This window comes from Onychomys torridus, chromosome 4 (genome assembly GCF_903995425.1).
Source record: "Onychomys torridus chromosome 4, mOncTor1.1, whole genome shotgun sequence".
NCBI classification, from domain to species: Eukaryota; Metazoa; Chordata; class Mammalia; order Rodentia; family Cricetidae; genus Onychomys; species Onychomys torridus.
This window is the reverse complement of record NC_050446.1, coordinates 60749699-60760675: the sequence shown is the minus strand read 5'-3', so window position 1 is coordinate 60760675 and position 10977 is coordinate 60749699. Positions and strand designations below refer to the sequence as shown.

At 37.3% G+C, this 10977-nt stretch overlaps 1 non-coding gene across 1 annotated transcript; it reads left to right on the top strand.

The window, feature by feature from the left end:
• Positions 1 to 2127: 2127 nt before the first annotated feature.
• On the top strand, positions 2128 to 2221 carry LOC118583287. The gene has a single exon (XR_004944873.1). It is a non-coding gene; the product is annotated as a small nucleolar RNA SNORA42/SNORA80 family (small nucleolar RNA).
• Positions 2222 to 10977: the final 8756 nt, after the last annotated feature.

The following is a 10977-nucleotide window of genomic DNA, read 5'->3' as shown; positions in this document are numbered from 1 at the left end:
CCCAGATCACCACACTGACTTTAATATGACCAATGAATACTGCTAACAAACATCATCTATCTTAACTTTATACAACATTGAAATTCTATATTTTTGGCTTTAAATTCTTATACTTGATTTTTAAGAGGGAAGGGGTTTTTAAATTATCATCAACCTGATACATTGAGCTACAGTAATTACTTTATTTTTGTGTCACTCACATGTTTTTGCTTGCAAATGGTTAAAATGTCATCTAAAATAATATATTAAGTAGAGATAATGGCTGAAGTTTAGGGAATAACACTTCAGATGACACATTATTTAAAAATACTAAAGTTATATTAGGGAATGTCACACACCAACCAAATCGTAAGAAGTATTTTATTAACTATAGTAGATAAATACCATTTCCCTGCACTGTAAATTTGTAATGGTTTCAGGCTGTTCATAACAGTCCCTTTGTCTATAAGAGGAGTGAGCTGAGTCATCGAGTCATCTGGATCTTCATAGTTCACTATTCCACAGAGAGATGATTTCTGCTGAAAACAGAGTACGTGCATTAGTGCACTCCCACTTGCCCCTTGACCTTCCCTCAGTGAACACACACGAGGCCTGGGATTCGCTCAAGAAAATATGGCATAAAGTCTCTTTTTCTGTTAAAGAACTTTTCCCCTTGGGAAATTAGTTAAATGGGAAAACAATTAAGAGTTACATATAGGCAAGTCCAGACCCCTCCTTCCAGGCTGAGCAAAGTGTCCCCGCATAAGCCCCAGGTTCCAAACAGCCAGCTCATGCACTAAGGACAGGTCCAGGTCCCATTGCCCGGGTGTCTCCCAAACAGCTCAAGCTATTCAATTGTCTCACAGAAGGCCTGATCCAGTTGGGGGCTCCACAGCTTTTGGTTCATAATTCATGTGTTTCTACTAGGTTGAGCTGAATCCCCAGGGGAGTCTTTGCCCTGGAGGAGATGGGAATGGCGGGAAGGGGCTGGGAGGAAGGCGGGGGCAGGGGTGAGGGCGGGGGCGGGAGAGGGGAGGACAGGGGAACCCATGGCTGATATGTAAAATTAAAACACAAATATCCGTATAAAAAATAAAATTTGAAAAAAAAGTTACATATAGCCCACTGAGGATTATATAATGTAGTACATAATCCAAAAAAGGGAATTATATATGTATATATATGTATGTATGTATGTATATGTATGTGTGTATGTGAAAATGTCTACATCAAAACAAGTTTTAAAAACTAACTATGTGAGAAAACACTTTGTTAATATTCAAATGTGAGCAAGTCAATCATAATTAAGCTGAAAAGCAGAGAAACAGATTAGCTTTGGCTGGACTATAAAGAGATGTCTTAGCAAATTAAATTCCTTCCTAGTGATATTCAGGAAGGTAGGAGACAGAATCACAGGAATAAGAAAAATTGTACATATACCAGCAAGATTGGATTTACTCTAGTAGTGACACTGTATTTAGATATTACAATTTCATTTTATTTGTGATAATTCATATCAAGTCTCCCTCACCTTTTCCACAAGCCAAGTTGAGTGAATATGAAATACTGTCTTTCAGGTTCTTAGGAGTGGTCATGATTTCTGGACTGCTACCAGAAAAAGCATATAATCTCTGATTTATTCTTCACTCGAGGATCAGCATTTTACTGGTTTTTTGTTTGTTTGTTTTTTGCTTGAGCTATATATAGTAGCTTTCACTCAATGATCAGGAAGTCCTGTGGGTATTGTGTCAGATGCTATGTGTCTTCTAACAAGTGACCATGGGGAAATATCAACAAGTCACTTCATATACCAAGTGGCTCAACTATCAGATGGACTTAATCAAATCAAGACTTACCTTATGTCATCAACCAATATTCTCTCTAACCTGATCTCCCTAATGGTTTAGGTCCCCAACAATGGAGGTCAAAGCCTTTAATTAGTCTGTTAACCCTATGAAGGTCTAATTCAGCAGTTCTCACCCTTCCTAATGCTGCCACCCTTTAATACAGTTCCTCATGTTGTGGTGACCCCGACTATAAAATTATTTTGTTGCTACTTCATAACTGTAATTTTGCTGCTTTATGAATCATAATACAAATATCTGTGTTTTCCAATGGGCTTAGGAGACTCCCTTGAAAGGGTCATTTGCATAGTGTCCCATGCTAGAGCAGACTAGGGCTCTTAACCATTGCCTGGCCTCTGTGCCTGTAGGCTGCTGGCACTGAAGTAGGTCATACAGAGGGAGAAAAATTTAAAAATATAAAAAAGAAAGAAAGAAAGGGTCTTTGACCTCTGGTCTAACACATGGAAGTTCTAAAATCTAACTATTGCTTTCTTTGAGAAGAGGTCATTGATTATTAATAGAACTTACTTGTGCCTCAAGATTCATCTCAAGATGACCAGTCTAACCTGTATCCAAGGCATTCTATGTCTCTGAAGGGACATATGAATACAAAATGGTTATGTTCTTAAAGTTGAGTATGAGATTGTATCTAAGTTAATGACTCAGTTAATATCCTGTCTAGATATGAGACTTTAAAAACCAGCACTGCTTCAGTTTACCCACCATGTGTTTTAATACTAGAAAGTGAACAATTATACAATGCTCTGGAAAAAAATCAGTTGCATTGCCAAACAAATTGGTCTGTGCTTGTAGTAGCCATTCTCATCTGTTTTTCAACAGTACAAAGTACTTAAGTACCACCTTAAGTACCGTGACTTAGTCTTTATTCTATCTACCATCTCTGCTGACAGCCATAGATTTTTCCTCCTTTTTAAAATTTATTATATTTGTGTTTTAATTTTATACATCAGCCATGGGTTCCCCTGTCCTCCCCCCTTCCTGCCCCTCCTCTCCATTCCCATCTCCTCCAGGGCCAAGACTCCCCTGGGCCAGCCATAATTTTTAAGTCAGAACTTTTATAATCAAATTTTATAAAGAATTTATTAAAAAACCTTCAAGATTTTTCATATATTACCAAAATGACAAATTTATTCTAATATTTCTACTGTAAGACTTTGGATACTTTCTTTTGTGTGTGTGTATATATATATATATATATATATATATATATATATATATATATATATGTAATATATAAAAATAATAAGTATATATGTAAATAGTTTTGAAATTATTGGAACTTTTTTGGCTAAATTTGATGTAAGTATTGTGCATTACTTCTTTGGGCTAATATTCTTAGAAAATTTCTCACAAATATCTCCAAAATTTATGCCAATAAAAACCAAGGATTTCTTTAATTACAGAAATTGGTGCCATTTTACCACTCAACTTTCAAATAAAACTGGCAATCCTGTGAATGTGATTCATGACTTTTCATCTATCACACCAAATTTGGGACTTGATTTTATCTATACCCACGAGAGTCCTAGAGAAAAATAATTCAGTACAACTCTAGAAGCTCTGTTTGACAGTCATTAAAACTAAGTAATGTTCTTATTGGATGTTTTATTTAATAAAACATTATATCAAAGCAGTCACTGTAACTTTCTGCTTTCCCACGTTATAATCACTATGATTAAGTGCGACAGGCCTCTTGTTTCCTTGTTTGTTTCACATTCTGTACCAGGCAACTCACTATACTAAGTAACCTGAATGACTGCTTGTTCACTGCCTAAGTGTGATATCAGCCTCCAGCTTTCCACCAGCAATGAGCCAATCACTGCATCTAAATCAAATTAGGTCAAATTACAAATCCAAGGTAGCAATCTATGTTGATGCTCCTTGTTTCCAGAGACCAAGCTTATGATCCGTCAGTACATCCAAATGGTATAAGTTATACCAGGAAAGCAAAACTGGGGAGAATAGCTTTCATCCAAGAAAGAAGAAGCTGTTTCCAAGTAAGAGCTGAGTTGCTGGAGAACTGCGATCCCCTGCTTCTCTCTGAGGATGATCGGCACTCTTCATCTTCTAAACAAGTTAATGACTCTCAGTAAGACATCGGGCCTCCTCTCCCACTGATGCTGGGAAAATTGGGGAAGCTTCACCTGTGCTCTAAGGCCTCGGAAGCTCAGTTATCTGCTTATGCTTCCCGAGCTTTCAGACACCAGAGTGAATGTTGAAATGAAATGGGTCTTATTGCCTCCTTCCAGTTTCTAACCAAACATCATCACATACTAGTGTGACATGAGAGTAAGCTATGGGTGTTATTTGGTCCCAATGACTGTAGTGGATTAGGATATGCAAGAGAGGCAAGAGACTGCTAAGCTCACAAAGCAAGAATAATGCCACATCATTATTTCTAATGTATCAAAATATTGCTCATGAATTGATAGGAGTCTCTAGGTTGGTTGCTTCAACATTGATTTTCTTTACGTGATCATTTCTTTCTTTTTGTCTTTAGATATGACCAAAGGAACAGTATTTTTCTCCAGAAGGTAATTAGGCACCTTTACTTGTAACTGGAGGAAGGAAGAAGGTGGGAAAGAGATGTATTTCCACTCCAGGCAAACCAAACTCAAGACAAAAAGCCCAGTGTGACACTGCACACCTGTAACTGTCATGCTATGGGTGGGAGGTGGGTCTTGCTGGTCAACTAGTCTAGCCAAAATGACAAGTTTTATGCTCAATAAGAGACCCTATGTCAAAGGAGGAAGAAACGCAGTATCAACCTCTGGTCTCTACATATTTACACACACATACAGGTAAGCAAACCACAGTCTCACAAGGGAACACATGCATATCATCCCTCCGCAATAACAGCAAGAAATAGGTTTTTAAAAGAGATAATGCTTCTTCATTTGTTTCTCTTTGTCCCAGAGACTGGGTTATCTTAGGAAAGTGGCATGAAATCTTGAGCTAACACAAGATATTAAGTTTTTAAAAGAAAGCTTTCTAAATTTGGTTGAAATCTGTAAGTCATGGCTTTTAGACAGCATGTACTCATTGCTATAGCCAATGAACAGGAAGCTTTCTGAACTTTCTCCTTCATGTTTACCATATGTCTTATTCATTCCAAATAATTTAAACCTGTAACTTGCTCTTTATCTGACAAAACAAGAAGACATAATAACACATTTACTAGGCTCTGGCCCTACTATGTTGTGTTAAAACAATGGAAATAGAATTTAGATACTACATAATTACATTATGGCCATCATTTCTTAAGTTGATAAGATATATAGTTTTGCCTATAAACTCAGTTAATCAATATTTTGGGAAAAGTAGGAGACATAAGAAAGAGGACTGGATGAGTCAAATTTGGGTATGTTTAAATGGTCACACCCATTCCCATGAAAGTAGGTCAGTTTGAAACTGTTGCAAAAAAAAAAAAAAAATCCAGACCACCCAGGTATCTGTGTGAAATTTTATTGAGTCGGATATAGCAGGATGGTAAGGGAGAAGAGAACATGGGACTTTAGTTACTGTGGGTCTTATGTTATCCAGAGCAGAGAAGTTTGTTTTTGAAAAGCAATAACTGGTGAAATTGTAATTTTCCTCACCTTTGCTATTTATTTTCGAATGGTAACATTTGGGGGCTAGGGTAGAAAACTTTCTATTCCCACTAGTGCTTGTATACTGAGGTTATTGTTTTGGACTAGAACATCCTAAATTTATTTCTATGTTTTTTTTTCTTTCTTTCACATTTGACATTATTCATTGGAGTCTGCGTATTCAGGAATTATCTATGTAGATCATTATTTCAGGTTCATTATTCTTCTTTGTCATTTCCTCTTTTAGAAAAACGATGTTAGGAATGAATAGATTTGCAAAGGAGTCAGACATATCAAGGACCTAGTCTATCCCGACAAATACTTTATGCAGATATCCCAAAGCTAAGGATAATGTGTCCTAAGAGCTCAAAGGGGTTAACGTGAAAAAAGAAGGGCAAAACATTTAAAAATTGGTTTTAGTAGAAAAATAGAATATAAAGCTGAAATCAAGTGGAATGTAAGTTGTGAGAAGGTAGAAAGCACAACTAATTGTAGACTATTAAGAGATTTCAGTAAGATGAGGTATTTACACAGAATGGTATTTTGAAGAATGGCTGAAAGATAACATGGCTTTTTTGAGGGTTAAGAACCTCCAAAGCATTTTGATTCTTGGAAGAACACATGGAGGTGGGAGAGAAAACTGTCCGGGGGGTGGGGGGAAGAGGAACTGAGCAGGAGAGAGTGGAGAATGGTCAGGATTGAAACACATTCTATGTGTATGCAATCCTCAAATAATAAAAGTGATAGTGGAGTTTGTTCTCTTGGATGTTTAGAGGTGTGTGTAAGTTATGACTTGAAACTATTCAGCTAGTGAGTGCCCTGTTTGACTAAAGTCTTATGATGTACTACTTTACATTATTTTGTTTTCTTCAAAAGGAACTATTAATCTATCTTATTAATATTATTTAATGGCAGATGTTAGTTATTATATTCATTTTGAAAGTACAAAGAGACATCTTAGTGCTGCTGTACATGCATGCATATGTATAGTGGAATGATTATTTTCCTATTTTCTGTATTTTTGAGAATTTCATGCTTGAGTATTGTATTTACAACATTTCCACTCCCTCTTTCCTGTATCTATCTCTCCAACTCCCTCCCAAACTCCTGGCCTCTCCTACAATTATTACTGTCCCTTATAAAAGGGACCTACTGTATACATTTAGTGTTCCCTCCTATGTGTATTTGTTTATGGTTTCATTGATGTTGTGGAATATTTGTTTAACTATGTAAAGATGTGTTGCATTTGTTTATGTTGTGGAATATTTGTTTAACTATGTAAAGATGGTTGCTATTTTACCTTGCCCACATAAGGCACCTGATTGGTCTAATAAAAAGATGAATGGCCAGTAGTGAGGGAGGAGATATAGGCAGAACTTCCAAGCAGGGAAAGTAAGTAGAAAGAGGAATTTAGGCTCAGGGAGAAAGAAAAGGAGATGCCATGGATATGCCAGGGGCCAGCCAGCCAGCCAGCCACAGAAGAAGCAGGAAAGTGGGACAAACAGAATGAAGGAAAGGTAAAAGGCCCCGAGGCAAAAACATAGATGAATAGAAACAGGTTAAATTAAGTTAAAAGAGCTAGTGGGACAAGCCTAAACTGAGGCTGAGCATTTGTAATTCTTAATAAGTCTCCATTTCTTTATTTGTGAGCTGGTTGGAGGCTAAAAAAAAAAAAAAAAAAAAAAAAAAAAGCCAACTCCAGACTGTTCTGTATTCATTGATCTAGCAAGGGCTTTGACCCTAGAGAAAAGTGATTCACCCTTCTTCAGCAGTTATTGATTGCCTGTAGCTCTCATCTAGATGTGAGACCTTGTGAAATTCCCTTAACCATGATGGTGTATGAAATTGTGTAGTCACTGTGAGGCCTTGCTTAGGTAATATTATTGCCAATATTTCATGAATGCACCAAGTGCCACTTTGTCAGCATGTCTAGAGAACACTGCATCCCACCAGGGTTTCCCGGACTCTGGATGCTGCAGCCTTTCTGCCCTCCTTCCATGATGCTCTCTCAATGATGGCTATACAAACTGGGTCTGGTCATTCCGTCATCACTTATTATCTTCATTTTAACCATCTGGCTTCCAGGGATAAAGGTCAAGAGTCCATCACAACCACAACACCGATTCTGCATGCATCCACTGTTAACAAGCTTCCAGAATATTCAAATTCACAGAGCAAAGGAAGAGGCTGGTTAGCAGGGTCTGTGGCAAGAGAGATAGGGGATACCGTTTCATGAGTGTAGAGTCCTGGCCATGAAACAGAGAAGGCTTCTGGAGAAGTGTTTTACAGAAAGAGCAATTTTAAGTGCTGTGATGTGTATTTGAAATTTGGTAAGGGGTTAGGTTTCATGTTATGTGTTTTTTTCCCTCAATAAAAGGTCATATTTACTTCTGGTCTCTTATATAATTTATTTGAAGCATTCTTTATACTTGAAAAGGAGAAAATATTTGTCATGTCTTGTATGTTTCTTCCAATATCCTAAAGCAGATTTAATGAAAATTTAATTTTGCTTTTAGCTTTAACTTTACATTTCCTTTAACAAATATATAACTCTATTTCTTTCTTGTTTAATAAGAGCAATTAAAAAAACATATTTACTTTCTTTTTTCCTCTTCTTTTTCTTAAAGATCTGTCCAGAGGTGAAAGTGGGGTGTTGAAGTCTCCCACTATTAATGTGTGGGATTTTATATGTGATTTAAGCTTTAGTAATGTTTCTTTTACATATGTGGGTGACCTTGTGTTTGGGGCATAAATGTTCAAAATTGAAACTTCATCTTGGTGGATCTTTCCTGTGATGAGTATTTAATGCCCTTCTTGATCTCTTTTGATTGATTTTAGTTTGAAGTCTATTTTGCTGGATATTAAGATGGCTACACCAGCTTGCTTCTTAAGACCATTTGATTGGAAAGACTTTTCCCAGCCTTTTATTCTTAGATAGTGTCTATCTTTGAGTTTGAGGTGTGTTTCTTGTATGTAGCAGAAAGAAGGGTCCTGCTTTCATATCCATTCTGTTAGTCTGTGTCTTTTTATAGGTGAATTAAGTACATTGATATTGAGGGATATTAATGATCAGTGATTGTTCATTCCTGTTATTTTTTGGTGGTAGTGTGTGTGTACTTGTCTTCTTTGGGGTTTACTGCTGTGGTGTTACCTATTGCCTGTGTTTTCATGGGTATATCTGACTTACTTAGGTTGGAATTTTCCTTCTAGTGCTTTATGTAGGGCTGGGTTTGTGGATAAGTATTGTTTAAATCTGGCTTTGTCTTGGAATGTCTTGTTCACTCCATCTATGATGATTGAAAGTTTTGCTGGGTATATTAGTCTAGGCTGGCATTCATGGTCTCCGCATTACATCTGTCCAGGTCCTTCTGGCTTTCAAAGTCTCCATTGAGAAATTGGATGTCATTCTGATGGGTTTGCCTTTATAAGTCACTTGGCATTTTTCCTTTGCTGCTCTTGATATTCTTTCTTTATTCTGTACATTTAGTTATTTAATTATTATGTGGTGAGGGGACTTTTTGTGGGGGATCTAGTCTATTTGGTGTTCCATAGGCTTCTTGTATCTTCATAGGCATTTCCTTCTTTAAGTTGGGGAAGTTTTCTTCTATGATCTTGTTGAATATATTTCCTGTGCCTTTGAGTTGGTATTCTTCTCCTTCCTCTATCTCTATTATTCTTATATTTGGTCTTTTCATGGTGTCCCAGATTTCTTGGACATTTTGTGTTATGATTTTTTTGGCATTGGTATTTTCTTTGACTGATGAATCCATTTCCTCTATTGTATCCTCTACACCAGAGATCCTCTCTTCCATCTCCTGTATTCTGTTGGTTATGCTTGCATCTGTGTTTCCTGTTCATTTATTCAGATTTTCTATTTCCAGCATTCCTTCTGTTTGTGTCTTCTTCATTGTTTCTATTTCCCTTTTCAGGTCTTGAACTGTTTCCCTCACCTGTTACATTGCTTTTTTGTGATTTTCTTTAAGAGACTTACTGTTTTCTTCTGCTTTATTTGTCTTTTCCTCTAGTTTTTTTTTTTTTAAATATAGATTTCTTCCCATTTCTTGTTTGACTTTTTCTCATTTTCTTTATTTATTTCCTCCACTTTTTTGTTTATCTTTTCCTCAATTTCATTTTTCATTTTTTCTTGAAAGGCCTCTAGCATCTTCATGATGCTATTCTTAAGGTTGCTTTCTTCTCCATCTCCTTCTCCTTCTCCTTCTCCTTCTCCTTCTCCTTCTCCTTCTCCTTCTTCTCCTTCTTCCACTTTGTGATGTTCAGGTCTTGCTGTTGGAGGAGGGCTAGGTTCTGGTGATGCTGTATTGCTCTTTATTGTGTTGTTTGTACTTCTGCCTTGATGTCTGCCCATCTCCTCATGGATTCGTTCTTGGTCTTATCAGGGATCTTGGTCCAGTCAGAGCTGACAGATTCAGTGTTTCAGGAAGCCTCTCTTGGTCCAATGAGAGGTGGCAGATTCTACTTCTCAGAAAGCCACTCTTGGTCTAATCAGGGCTGGCAGATTCCCTGTCTCCTGAGTTTACTCTTGGTCCAATGAGAGCTCTCTTTCTCTGGGCCCCGATGAGAACTCTCTGGGCCAGATGGGAGCTGGGGGCTGGTCTCTAAGTCTCAGGAAGTGGTGGGGGTCTTGGGTGGATGGGTGTGGGGGCAGGGTGTGTAGATTGCAGGGTTCACTGGGGGGAGGGTCTTGAAGAAGGGGAACCTTCCCACAGGAGCCCTGCCTGCTGGTTGGCAACTGGGGAAAAGTTGGACAGGTCTTCCCTGGGAATGGCTGGGGCCCAGGGCAGGCCTCCCTGGGTATGATCCCAGTCACTCACCTCTGGTCTGGATGGGAGCTCTAGGCTGGATCCCTCTTCTTTTTCTTATTAAATTTACTCATGATACTTTTTTTTCTGGAAAGGACTTCATTAATATAAGATTTTTTAGCATCTTTTTTACAATGATTATTATGAAGTCATGTTTGTATAGTTTGTTTTTTGTTCTGTTTTTGTTTTTGAGGCAGGCTATTGTTTATTACAATGAATTTTAATTGTAATATTACTTGAATTCACTACTTAGCTGAGAATGACCTTGAATTTTAGATCCTGCTGCTTCTGTCTCGCAAGGTCTGAGATTTTTGGTGTGTGACTCCATGCCTGGTTTTATGCAGTGTTGGGGACTGAAGCAAGAGCTTTGTGTATACTGGGCAAACATTTTATTATCTGAGCCCCATTCTCAGCCTGTTGTATGACTTTTTTGTTTGTTTGATTTTAAACATCACATAATAGCATGTGTCTATTTCACAAAATGAATATTTGTCTGGCATTGAATTTAGCTCTCATATATTCTAAAGTTTGAGTAGAAAATTGTTTCCTTGCATTTTACTTCTTGAGTTTATAGGAGAACTTGAACCATTCCTTTACTGAAGTATATATTCAAAGTCAGGAAAAACAAAATATTAAAGTGTTATAACTGTTATTAGAAATATTTTCACTGAACCTCAGAAAAGAAATTGCAGAGATGTAAAAGTCTCGTGATAGGATCCACTT